Consider the following 14,253-nt stretch of genomic DNA (forward strand, 5'->3'; position numbering starts at 1 on the left):
ACACCAATCGCACTTCCAGTAATACAAAAGCCCAGTTAATGGATAAAATTAAAACAGTTTTTGCGGCCCTTCCCAGGGAGACTGTAGCATCAGCTTGTTCGAGGTTCCGAAGCAGAATTGAAGCTGTGATCGATGCTAATGGTGGTTATTTTGAGTAAATCTTGTTGATAGTATTGTAATTAACTCTGCCTGTAATGTTTTTTTGTCAATTCATTAAATTTAATAGATACAAAGAAGATTTTCTTTTTCCTTACGAAACTGTCAAATTTATCCCGAACACCCTGTATATATACAGGTAACCCTCGTATAACGCGGATGTTAGGTTTCATAGATGTGCCGCGTTATATAAATTGCGTTATACGAGACTTAGATCACATAGAAAAAGTAAGGTTAGGTTCCGAAATCTTTTTTTTTTTTTTTAATTATATAAACAACAATAACATATCCAACAAAAACAATATTTTTATTTAATTCAGGTAATTCATGTAAGTTAAGAAAACATAAACTATGAGAGAAATACGTAGTATAAAATTATAAAAATTACAAATTGTACATAAATTTCATTGCACATAATGCATAAATGTTTTAGATACAATAAAATAAAGCGCATATTTTAATCGTCATCACTGTCTTCAGAAATAACATTTCGTAGATGTTTTTTAAGTGGCTGGAGGTCGTCACCACTTGAAATCTCTTGGACATCATTTGTATAATTCTCATTGCATACATCGGCTACATTAGTTATCAAGAATTCAGTAATAAAACTTGGGTTTCCACTGTGCTACAATTTTTTATTAAGTTCATAATATGGCGCTAAACAAATAATCAATTGTCTCGTGAATTTTCCCGAGCGCTCCATTGAGGGATCATTATCCATAAAATAACTTCCTAACTTTCTTTCCAAGTCCAATCCTTCTGCTAATTTCTTTAAACTGAATTCTTTAACGGATTCATCACAATCAGATTCTTCGGCAGAACTTTCCCCGCATTTGGTTCTAAGCCATCTATTAATTGTACCAGTTCCGCCTCATTTAAATCTGTTTCTCCATCAATTAATTCATATTTCGTTTTCGACCATATCGCAAAAGCCCTCTCCACCAAAAATGTGTGCGACGTAGTTTTATACGACGTTTATTATACGACGTAGCTCGGCATCCACTGGAGGTACGAAATTTTGTTCCAGAACGGCTTCAGGACATATTTTTTTCCAGCAATCATTCAGCGTAGAGGGTTATAATTCCTTAATGGACAGAGAAATAATTTTTACACAATTCAATGTTGAAAACTCTTTCCACGCTTGGGGCAGTGTCATGTTTGGATTAGATTCCATTTTTTCCAAAATTAATTGAAATGTTCGCCGAATATAATATGACTTAAATGTTGATATTATTCTTTTGTTGAGTGGTTGAATAAGTGAAGTAGTATTAGGCGGCAAAAAAGTTATTTTAATATTAGGATGGCTTAAATTTGTTGGTTGACCTGGTGTGTTATCTAAAATTAGTAGAATTTTGAAGTCCATATTCTTTTTCTTTGTGTAGCTTTCTACATTGGGTACAAAACACTTGAAAAACCAATTTTCAAACATGCTAGCTGTAACCCATGCCTTTTTGTTGGCCCGCCAATAAACAGGTAGGGTGGATTTGTCGAGCCTTTTTATCGCAAGAGGATTTGCGGATCGGTTAATAAACATTGGTTTTGTCATGTAATCACCTGATGCATTACTACAAAACAGTAGAGTAATTCTATCTTTGGAAACTTTGAATCCAGGAGCTCATCTTTCATTTTTCGAAATATAGGTGCGTTTTGGCATTTTTTTCCAATATAACCCAGATTGATCTGCATTGAACACCTGGTCTACACCGTAATCACCTTCTTTAATGATTTTTAAAAGTTCTTCTGGGTATTTCTGGGCAGCTTCAACGCCTGCTGATGCTGATTCTCCCTGGATTTAAAGATTATACAAAGAAAACCGCTTTTTAAAGTTTTCGAACCAACCCTTACTGGCACAAAATCCATGCTGAGAGATTTCTTCTGAAGAATCTTCATGGAGTTCTTTTAAATGTTTATAAACTCTGAGAACTTTTTGCTTAATAAGGTGTCCATCCAAAGGAATTTTCTTTTGGTGCAATCTATCCAAATCATTAGAGATTTCTCCATTTTTCTATTAGAATATCGCGAACACGAGCAATGCGCTTTGCACTTACCGTTGATCCAGCAATAATACTTTCTTGGATTTTATGTTCATTTTGTTTGATTGTTCGAATTGTTAATTCATTTAAATGTTCAGTGTCCTTGCAACAATTCCTGATTTTTATCCAATTTTCAACCGATCCAAGATTTTAATTTTTTCTTCGAGAGAATTGAATTTCATCTTCGATGTTGTTTCCCCCCCCCCCCTTTCGTTGCAGTTTTAGTGGCCATTATAATAAAAATAAGCTTTTACATAAAAAAAAGCATTACATGTGCATGTAACTCACCAGAAAATAAACTGCTCAGCTTGAGAATAACACACTCATGATTTTAAATGCGCTTTCCTGGCAGAAAACGAAGACAATTTTCAACAATAAACACTTTATACAGTAAACCCTAGATGGCGAACCTTTGGCACTCGTACCAAAGGTGGCACGTCTGAGAATTTTGCTGGCTTGTCAACGATTTACAGGTGATATCCTTTTATACGCTTATAAATTATTCAATTTTTTTTTTAATTGTTACAATACGTACAAGCTGAATTTTGTTTTACACAAGACAGCAGCTATAAAGACGTGCATATGATTGGTGGGTATTAACAAAAGATCGCGCTCCCCAAAGACAAATGCAACCGACAAGTGTTAAGTTGAAATGCTAATTCTCTTCAATCGAATTCCATAACATCTGAAACTGTCATAACAACATTCACTATTAGTTTTAACACATTCGCAACAGGGTGTCATTTATCATTCCGATTAAGCTTCTCATTACTGACTGGTTCAACTCACACAAGCGTTTCAACTCTTGGTTGAATTTTATGGCTTCTAGGCAGGCGAACTCACACATGCATGTTTCAATTCTTGGTAGTCTTTTATTTTAAGTTAGCCTTTGTGATCTCTCATAATGACATCGAGAATTTCAAATGCAATAAAACAAACACTTATTTCATAATTGAAAAATTAGACAATAGTTTTTAGTGAGATACTGTGTTTCAGGGCAACATGCTTTTGCTTAAGTCTACACAGCATAGTTTCTGGGAGAGGGGACATGTGATTTATTAGTTAGCGCCATTTTTATTCCATCTGTCTCTAATTGCACTATTTGTTGAGAATGACACAGACTGCAGAAGCCTCTGTACAGTACCTTATTCAGTGATACAATAAAACTAAATTCGATACTTACAACTACTTGCCCGATACGGGCAGACACAAATTTAACGAAGATAAAATTTGATTTTTAAGTCCCGCGGTGAAAAATAGATAAAAAAAATAAAAATAAATAAAGAGTTACTAGAAATTGTAGACCGCGTTATATCGAAACTACGTTGAACAAGGGACTCCACAATTGTTAAACCGCGTTATATCGAAACCGCGTTGTATAAGTACCGCGTTATGCGAGGGTTGCCTGTATATAGTGTTCTGATTGACGACTTGTGCGATCTAAAAAGAGGCATGGTTTTATACCATATCGAAGGGTTTCAATCTTCGGTATTTTACACTGATTATGCAGCTATAGTCTCCATTCGTGTATGTTTAATGACTTCAGATTCATTAGTAGCCATGAGGCTTATCTTCTATTTATACTTAAGGTGGGTCTGGATTCTTAACTATTTCCAAAATTTGGGAATAAAGGAGGTTCTCCATCTGCCTTTTTTTGGGAATAAAATTCGATTGAGACTATATTTCATTTAACAGTCAAAAGAACAACCAAAAGCTTCATTTTGGAGATGATAAAAAGACAGTGACAGGAGATATTAAAGATTCATCCTTATTTCATAATCCTCATCATAGGAGTTCCCTTAGCAAACACCTATTAACACGTTCATTGCCAATCACGCGATATCGCGCGATGCGAGTTCTCACCAAACGGCCGATCACGCGTTATCGCGTTGACGTCGCTAACTAAATAAAATAATAAAAAAAATTTGGCCACCACACGAAATTCCAATTTTCAGCTTGGCAATGAACGATACGCGTGAAGCGAGTTCTCACCAAACGGACGATCACGCATTATCGCGTGGACGTCGCTAACTAAATAAAAAATTAAAAAAAAAAGTGGCCACCACACGAAATTCCAATTTTCAGCTTGGCAATGAAAGTGTTAAAAGAAACTATCGCTATTCCGGAGCCAGTATATTCATCTTTTATTAATGCTACTGATAAAGGTTTTACTGGACTGAGAGCTATTTCAAATTGGTTTGTTCTCATCATAGACCTAACAGAAACCATAAGTGGGCAAGAACCCTCACATGATGCCAAAATAATCCAACATAACGGAGTTGTATTTTACTAAAGTGAACTCCCCGTCACGTAGTTTAACTTCTCAAATACTCTATTTGACATTGCGCGTATGAATCCTTCTGCTTTATAATAATTTTTACACTGATTGAGAGTTGTAATATAACTCTCTGGTTTTGCCCACTTAAAGATTATGCAAGGTGAACCCAACAAATTCGAAAACAGATTTTAGGCGGTTAATCTACAGTATACAAATAAATGCGCTAATAAAATACGGCTATACGGAAGCTGAGGAAGGGCACTTGTTTTTTAAGTTGTGTAAGCGAAGGCAACTCCTATGCTGAGTATAGCATTCTCATGAGCTCTCTGGTCAATTTTCACAACTTTTAAATTTTCTCCTTTTCTGTATATTTTAGTAGGATGTGAAATAACGTTGGATCTTTTATACCTGTATATTTCAATAGTTTTATACTTTACCTAAGGCCTGTAGCTCAGTGGAAGTGGAGCTTGCATCTTCCCAAGACAGACTTCAGTTCAACTGTAGTCGCCGACTGGAGAAACTTTTTCTAGGTTTATCTTCGACTGGTCCACGAGCAAGTCGGTCTCGAGCACGGGCAAAGAGGTTTTTTTCTCCCGGAAACTCTGATGTTTCATCCCGTAAACTCAAGAAAATCGATCGTAAAACTCATTTTATCATAATATCATATGGGTTAATTCAGACAGTAACATATCCTGTTGGGGTGAGGTACCAAGAGATGGCAGCACTTGCTTGCCATTCTCTTCATCGGTGGCGGCTTACAATTAGTGATAGTCACGGGCCAGCTATCTCTGATTGACTACGGTGGAGATTGAACTGCCCACTCAATCTCCAAAAGCTAGATAGAATTAAAAAGCCTCGCCTAAGGCCTTTTAATTACCTAATGCCTTCTTATTCCCTTATAGGGAATAAGAAGGGCAAACACGTTTTTTATTCACTTATTATTTTTATACTTAACCTATATAGTTATATCCGTATTCAGGGAGTGAGGCAACCTCATGATCCTGGCATGCTCCCTGGGACCTTCCAGGGTGCACTCTCTAAAAGTATGCCTACAGACCTCTGTGAAGAAAACGGACAAACAGCAGAAGAAGATTCATAGTCCAACATTGAAATATGTGGAGAATCTTCAGAGGAAGATACCTCTATAAACAACTTGGACTCAGCTGGCTTAGCTGTCATTACCTAGTCAGGGCACCTACCTAGAGTTACAAGGAAAATTAAATGATTCAATTCTCTGACAAAGAGAAGTACCTCTCTCACTAATGACCCAAGGTTGAAGTCTCATGATGACAGTAAAGATTGTGATTATAAAATTACTGATGGCAATATAGTTTATTGTATTGGACTATAATGCTGCCGAGCAGAAAGCAAATAAAGAGACTACTGCTTTATTCTGTCGAGAGTAACCGCCGTGGCAAGTAAATCTATGCAAATAGCCCATGTTCCTGGTGTGCCTTAAATAGGACAGGAGTGCGAAGAATCTCCTGGCTCAAAATGGCATGTCCAGTAAAACTAGGAACCTGGAATATCAGAATATTTTATGAAGCAGGCAAGATAAGAAATGACATCTAAGAAATAAAAATACTTGGAATTAGGATTTTAGGAATGAGCCAACCTAGGTGGCCAGGATCAGGCAAAACTCAAGTTGATATTATGAAAATGTATCACTCTGGAAGCAGTGAAAACAATAAAGATATTGAATAAATAAAAACATTAGGTAAAGTTAACTCACTGTTGAACTTCATCCCCTACTGAGATAGGATGATGTTATTTAAATTGAAAGGTCAACCACTAGATAACAATATTATACAGGTTTATTCCCTGTACTGCTAACAGATCGAATAACTTTATGATCACTTCAAGGAACTAATAAAAATATACAACAAACGTGATATTAACATCGTAATGGGTGATTTCAATCCTAAAGTTGGGAAAAGGTAGAACTGGAGAAATAGCTCGCTATCATTGAGTAGGAACAAGAAATGAGAGAGGAGACTATCTTAATCAGTTCTGTCAAGAAGAGAAACTAGTAGTCACAAAAACATCGTTTAAGCTACCATCTTGAAGCCTATATACTTGGCGATCATCACAGGATAATAATTCAAATATAGTCAGAAACTACATTGATTACTTACGAATTAATCAACGATTTCGATGTTCAATAAAGTGAACAAAAATGTATCCTAGTGCCGATATTGCTCCTGATCATCATCTACTTGGGAGAAAGTTAAAATGATAATATCATGTGTGTTGATTAATCAATGGACAAATCAAAATCTTTTTTCATACAGAAATGTGCGAATACTTTGTGACCTGATAGAGCAGTAAAAAAGAATGAATTAATAACTGATGAAATTCTTTCTCTCACGGATCAACGAAGATCAATAAAAATCACAGTTCCACGAAGTATAAAGAAACATCAACAAAAAAGGTTTGCTCTAGGAAAGTTAAAAAACCCAGAGATTAAAAAAAAGGAGTCAAGATCTAAATCAAGAGATAGCACTTATCAAGAATGATAATATCATGTGGGTTCATTAATCATGGGACAAATCAAAATTTTTCTTCATACAGACATGTGCGAATACTTTGTGACCTGATAGAGCAATAAAAAAAGAAAGATTGAATAACCGATGAAATTCTTTCTCTCACGGATCAACGAAGATGAAATAAAAATCACAGTCCGACAAAGTATAAAGATATTTAGAAAAGTATTAAAAATATTATTAAAGAAGCAAAAGAAATATGTGTGAATGAAAAAATGTAAAGAGAGAATTTCAACAGGAAAAGCATTTAATCTACACATAAAGCTGAAAGAGACCTCAGGTATATTTAAGGAAAGAACAACTATGAATCCTTCGAAACACAAAGTGAGAAACTATATCCGAAGAGGGTGATAAAATACATGAATAGACGAAATATCTAGAAGAACTCTTTACAGATAACTGACAAAGCGCATAAAATACCTATGAAGAGATGGAAGGTCTACGCATTCTGAGATCAAATGTAGAATGCCCTGAACTCAGCTAAAAATGGCAAATTCGTAAGCTCTGATAAAATACCAACAGAAATAGTAAAGTTATTAGAAGGCGACAACATTATAATATCACTAACGCCATTTAGTAAGATATACGATACAGGCATAATATCTCAAGTCTGGTTACAGTCGACCTTCATCATGCTACCTAAAAAAAGCAAATGCGAAACTTGTTGTAACTATAGAATGACCAGTCTAATGAATCATATTCTCAAAATGTTTTTGGAAATAATTCAAAACAGAATATACAGAAAATGAGAAGATTCCACCAGTGATACCTAATTCGACTTTAGAAGCGGTTTGAGAACGAGAGAGGCTTTCGTTCTGTTTTCAAATGTTATTCCAAAAATGTAGTGATCAAAATAAGGAAGCATTCCTTTGCTTCATTGACTTCCATAAAGTTCGACAAAGTCCAAAATACTAAAATGACTGAATTATTAAAAAGAATTGTATTAGTTGATAAAGTGTACCGCGCGGTTAGCCTAGTGGCTTTGCGCTTCGCAACCATATGCCTGGGGAAGGAGTGTCCTAGGTTCGATTCCCGTTGTAGACGTGAGGAATTTGAGGATCTTCCTCAGGCATAGCCAAGTTAGCCGGTCTTGGGCGCGGTCAGTAGGGTTTTTTCCACCAGTTTATCTGGCGTTTTTCATCCCGCAAACAGACAAACCGGCCCCGTGAACATACGCCTCTACAGTCAAAAATATATTCCTCCCCCACCGGCAGACCAGGCGACGGGTCGGTTGGGAGTAGTACTAACAAGATATCGCATCTAAGTAACACGCGGACCCTGCATAGGAAGCGGGAATAACGCGTAGAAGAAGAAGTATTAGTTGATAAAGACAGCAGGACAATCGAAAACTTATATAGGAACCAAAAGGCATCTGTTTCAGTTGATAACATTATTATAGACTCCATTAACATCAAAAGAGAAGTAAGGCAAGGATACGTGCTGTCGCTTCTCTTTTTTTTTAACATATATTCAGAAGTCATATTTCAAAAAATCTTAAAAGGAATAGAGGAAGGGATTAATGTACATGGTGAAATCATTAATAACCTCCAATATGATGATGACACAACTCTCCTGGCTGACAATGTTCAGGAGCTTCAAAATCTTCCTGAAATAGTAAACGAAGAGAGTGAAAAAAATGGGATTAAGAATAAATATCACAAAAACTAAATTTATGGTCATAAGCAAGAAATCAATTCTTTGTTTAGCAATTTCTTTAAACGGAAAACAAATAGTAACAGTGGCAGAATTTAAATATCTTGGATGCTGGTTAAATGAATAATGCAACCTAGAAATGGAAATAAAAGTTAGAATGGAAATAGCAGGAAAATTTTTTCTCCTGATGAAATGAACACTTTTTAACCCCAATTTAGAGTTTAGAGTACTCAGGGCTAAATGCTATGCATGGTCTGTACTGCTGTACCTCAGAAACATTGACATTGAAGTTGTTGGAGGTTTTTCCACTTGGGAAAAACTATAAATTAATTTACTAATTATAATGAAGAGCCAAAGGCTTCAATTCGGCAACATGAACTTATGTAATAAGTTAAGGGATATTATATCCCATATTGTTTCTTAGCCGAATAAGAAACTCAAAGAGTTTCGTGCCGAATATAGAAACTATATAAAGTTCGGCGATTCCAAGCGTAAGCAAATACCTGGATAGAGCAGCAACTGACCCTTGAAGGTAGTGCAAGCTGAGGCAACTCATAGAAAGGGTGGAGCAAGCTCCGATCACTATTCTTGATATTTACCCATAATGTGAACTTAACTCCTAGGAGCTGTATTATTGTTCAACATTATGAGAGAAGGTCACTACCCAGACCGGTTTCGACCTTTTTTGAGGTCTCATCTGTGAGTATACATTATTACAGACTCCATTAACATCAAAAGAGAAGTAAGGCAAGGATACGTGCTGTTGCCTCTCTTTTTTTAACATATATTCAGAAGTCATATTTCAAAAAATCTTAAAAGGAATAGAGGAAAGGATTAATGTACATGGTAAAATCATTAATAACCTCCAATATGATGATGACACAACTCACACAATACTCACTATATACTCACACCCAAGTCCTGAAAATAGTTCAGGAGCAAACTTGTTTGCTTACATGTAGATAAAGGTTTAAACCAAGTATATAATTTCTTGGTATCTATAATTTATAGACCTCGAAGGCAACATCGATAAAGAAACTTGTAGTTTTGGAGATGTCTTTATACAGATGAATGTTAAAAATCTAATGGACAGCAAAAAGCCTTCAATCAAAAAGTACTGGAACAAATAGGGCGATCACGTGAACATTTAGATATTATAAAAATAATAAAAACTACATATCTTCGTTACCTACTTCGTAATGAAAAAAATATAAAAAATAAATAATACGCTAATGCCTTTTATTTACTTATTGGGTGTAGGTGAGGCCTTTAAACCCTATCTAGCTTTCGGAGACTGAGTGGGCAGTTCAATCTCCACCGGTAGTCAATCAGAGATAGCTGGCCATGTCTATCATTAACTATAGGCGGCCGCCGATGAAAAGACTGGAAAACAAGTGCTGCCATCTCTTGGTACCTATCCCGAAAGGGATACATCACTGTGTGAAGTAATGTGTGTTCTATGGTCGATTTTCTTGAGTTTACAGGACGAAAAACCCGAGTTTCCGACAGAAAAAACCACTTGCTGCTCGTGCCTGAGATTGAATAACTCGGGAATCGGTCGAAGAATGGGTAAGAATAACTTCCTGCAGTCAACAAATAGATTTGGACTATAAGTTTATCTTCAGCCTGCCTATTGCAGAGATGCAAGTCCCACGTCCACTGAGATACTTCAATTGATTATAAAAGAGAATATAGATGGAAGAAGAGGACAAGGAAGATGAAGAACTTGGCTGGCAGACATCGAACAATGCTCTAGTGTGAGCTCTAAGAGTCTGTTCAGAGTTTGTACAGGTGATGCCAACCTCCAATGGGAGATGGAACTCAATGAAGATGAGAACCTATGTCCATATATAAATAGAACGAATATTAATGTTAATGATAATGATTATAAAAGATTATAAATTATAAATGATTATAAATGATTATAATATGAACGAATATTACTTTGCGAATTATAGTAAAATGTGTAAATAAATAAATATAATAGCGCCTTTCATTCCTAATGGGTGTATAACAAGCTGTCATAGTTATAACCATCTTTTTGAACATTCAACAGAGAAAAAACCTACCTGCTTTTGTCAATGATTGAGTTACATGGAATTGAATAAAAGAATGATAAGATTAAAAAAAGTTCCTTTGTACTTGAATAGAATTTAATTAAATTATTAAGGTCTTCCTCCTGACGCTTTAGCACTTGGTTCATTAAAAGCCTGAGTGAACTGAGGCATTTAATGAACCAAGGCATATACATTAGAGAGAGCATTGGAGTCAACTTGTTACCCTAAACATTAAACTCGTTTATTGCTGTCTGGAATATTGCATGTTTAACATTTCTTTTATTAACAACTGGCATTGAAAAACCATTTTCTCTCGTAGTGACTAGAATTGTACCTATAACGTTTCTATGGGGGGCATAATGGTATGGTACCAGACACCAATTTCACTGGTCTACATAGACCATATTTGTTTGTTCCGGTCTCATTATCCTGCCAATATCCTTTTTTGAGGTCTACCCTGCCTTCCCTTTCCAATTGCTTACATTTTAGTATTTGTTTAGGATATCGGGTGTTGGCCATTCGATTTACATGTTATATCCATTTTTGTTTATAATTGTTTAGTTTTTTCTTCTATTGATTTTCTTTTTAGTTCTTTTAAAATATCTTCGTTCCTTTATTGACCTAATAATGTGTATTTTGCAGTTCTCATAAATCTCATTTCACTTGTTTTATTCTTTGTTTATCTTGTTTGTTTATTGCCCAAATTTCACTGCCATATAATAATGTGGGTACTGCTAAAGTATTTTATATTTTCAAGCGTGTTTCTTTTTGTACTATATTTAGGTTGAGTGTTCTATTTATCAGGCCAATAATCTGTAAAAATTTTGAAGTTTTTAATTTTATGTCTCTTTCTCCTTCATATGATATTTTACATCCAAGAAAACTGAAAGCATTTATCTGTTCTATTATTTTATTAATAATAGCTATTTTACTGGAGTTTGTCCACAAAATTCCATTGTTTTGGTTTTATCTATGGAAATTTTTATTCCAAACTGTTCTGCTATAAAGTTTAAATTATATATTGCTCTTTGTAAACTGTCTTCTTTATCTGAGATTATTACCTGATTATCAGCGAATAATAGTGTATTTATTTTGTTATTCAGGGAAACTTCCGGGAGATTACCTGATTGTTTAAGGTGTTCCACTGTATTAATATTTCATTAATGTAAATATTGAAACGTGTTTCAGGCAACTTTTCATTTATTTTTATTTTTATTTCATTATCTTTATATTCAATATTGCATCTAGTAAAATATTAGGTATATTTATTCTTTGTAATATATCAAACAATATATATCTTTTTAATTTGTCAAATGCTTTTTCGTAATCTATAAACAAAACATGAATTTCTAAATTAAATTTTCTTCTTTTTTAATGGATTTAGAAAATGGATTTAGAAAAGCGTCCTTTTCTAAATCCATTTTGACATTCTAATAATATTTCTTCACTGTATATTTTTAGTTTTTCATTAAGTATTCTATTATATATTTTGTAGCATGTATTCAATAAACTAATACCTGTGTAGTTTACAGGCTTTGTTTTATTCCCCTTTTTTAAATATAGGTATTACTATACTTGTATTCCATTCTATTGGTATTTGTTCATTTGTATATATTCTATTCAAAAATTTTAATAATCTTTGATGAAATTTTTTCCCAGCAAATTTATACAGTTCGGAGTTTATCCCATCTTCTCCTGCTATTTGCAATTTTTTATTTTATTTAGGTTGTCCTTTAATTCTTTCATTGCTATCATATTATTTAAGGTATTTTTTAAGTTTCTGGTGTAATTATTTTTGATACAGTATTATCCATCCAAAGATCTGTAAAGTAATCCAAGAATTCTTTTACATTTATTTCACAATTTACATTTGCGGTTTCCTTTATATGTCCATTCATGTGTTTTAGTAATTTGTACGCATTGGGTCTTATTTTGTATATGTCGTTTTCTAGATATGATACAAATTTTTATTTTTCCCAGCTTTCTCTGTGTCTCTTTCTGGTTTCTCTTTTGGCTATTGGTTGTCTTTTTTTATATTCAATTTCATCTTCTTGTTTTTTGCTACTTAACCATCTTTTAAAAGCCAGCATTTTATTTTCAATTATTATTTTTATTTCATTGTCCCATATATGTAATTTTTTACTTTTATGATTTTTTTGTGTGTTCCTAGACTTTCATATGCTTCTGATGCGATAATTTCTTTTATATTATTCCATTCTTTCTCAATGTCTTCATTTTCTTGTAATTTTTTTAAGTAGTTATTAATCCTCTCTTGGTATAAATTTCTTATACTTGGATCATTTAGTAGTCTTACTTTATAATTAGATTTTGTTTCTCTAGTTTGTTGATTTTTTTGTATTTTTCGTAGCCAGTTTGGTGGGAACCTTAATTTTGCGTGTACTAAACAGTGATCTATGTCAATCTCTAGCTCTCTTCTAAGTTTAACGTCTAGGAAGACGTTTGCTGCTTTTTCTATAAAGCCAGCATTTTATTTTTAGTCTATTATTGATTTTTGTCCTCTTGCACAGAATGTATATTTATGTATATTTTTATGTTTGTAAAATGTATTCATTTTTTTTAAATTATTATATATTGTATAATCAATGAGTCGCTTTCCATTTTTGTTTACTGCTGGTTCTTCAAATTTTTGTATATTATTGTTAATTTTTTTCATTTCTATTCTGGAATTAAGATCACCGGCTGTAATTATATGGTCTGTTTTATTTAATTTTTCATATATTCCTTTTAACTCTTTGTAAAAGTAATCATTTTCTTCTTTTCCTTCTTCAGGGCACACTCTCCAACAACTGTTAAATTTTCTTTATTTAATTTTAATCGCACTTCTAATATTCTTTCATTCTAGCATGTATAATGAGTTATTTTTGCTTTAATTGATTTATGGATCCCAGCTTTTGCATGTGTTTATTTGTCCACTCCAGTATATATCATATTGAAATTAGCTGTTTCTTTTGTTCCTTTAATTTCCATTTTTTTTTTGTTTCTGTAAGAACTGCAATTTCTATATTTTCATAATTCAAAATTTTATCTAATTCTTTATCTTTATGTGCTATGCTTCTAATGTTCCATGTATTATATTTCACCACGTTTTTCTTTTTCAAAAGTTTCTTAACCTTTTCCAGTTTGCAGTCTTTTCCCATGTTTTCTGTCCGGTTTGGATTTCGTTGAGACTTGAAAGTAATATGTGTTTCCCTATGTCAAGTGGCTAGCATGACGATAGATATCCTAGTGGTGGGGCTGCCACCTTAATACAATTAGGCTTGCCTTTTTTTTTTTTTTTTTTAGTAGATAGTGGAAACTACCGTTTGAGAGGAAAGAGTCACCCCCTCTCCCTCGAATTGCTGTAATTGCTCGGGGGGGGGGAGTAAGAAGTAAGAGAGAGTAGAGGAAAGAAGAGTAGAAGACCATTCTCCAGATATGATACATCAAGTTATATTGTACGAAGTAAGATCAGGTCTAGCTGGGGTATCTCGGGTTTGCCATGCCCGTACTCACCATGTGAGCCCCTGAGAGTA

The sequence above is a fragment of the Typopeltis vanoorti genome, chromosome 8 (genome assembly GCF_054136105.1).
Source record: "Typopeltis vanoorti isolate ZY-2024b chromosome 8, IOZ_Tvanoo_1.0, whole genome shotgun sequence".
In the NCBI taxonomy this organism is placed as follows: domain Eukaryota; kingdom Metazoa; phylum Arthropoda; class Arachnida; order Uropygi; family Thelyphonidae; genus Typopeltis; species Typopeltis vanoorti.